The following is a 331-nucleotide window of genomic DNA, read 5'->3' on the forward strand; positions in this document are numbered from 1 at the left end:
TTGAACCCCTCTGTGGTAGAAGCTGTAGAACCACATAAAAAGGTTTGTCCCTTGCCTCAAAAAGTGAAGAGCAGAAGGCCTTGATTGGGCAAACACTTATCTAAGCATTTAACTTTATTTGCGTGAGTCCAAGTTTAAAACAGTCAAAGGACTCCCTGAGCCTAGAGGCCCGTTGGGCTCGTGTGGTAGGTGCATACTAGCTTTGATAGCAAATGGCACACAAAGGAGTGATGTGGCATGCATGATCTGGCCAGCTTTTGTATGAGGAGTCTCACTGAAGTCAAGAGGCTTATTAAGTAAAATCACATGTGCAGAATTTTTTTTGCTGAAC

The sequence above is a fragment of the Alligator sinensis genome, unplaced genomic scaffold, assembly GCF_000455745.1.
Source record: "Alligator sinensis unplaced genomic scaffold, ASM45574v1 scaffold406_1, whole genome shotgun sequence".
In the NCBI taxonomy this organism is placed as follows: Eukaryota; Metazoa; Chordata; order Crocodylia; family Alligatoridae; genus Alligator; species Alligator sinensis.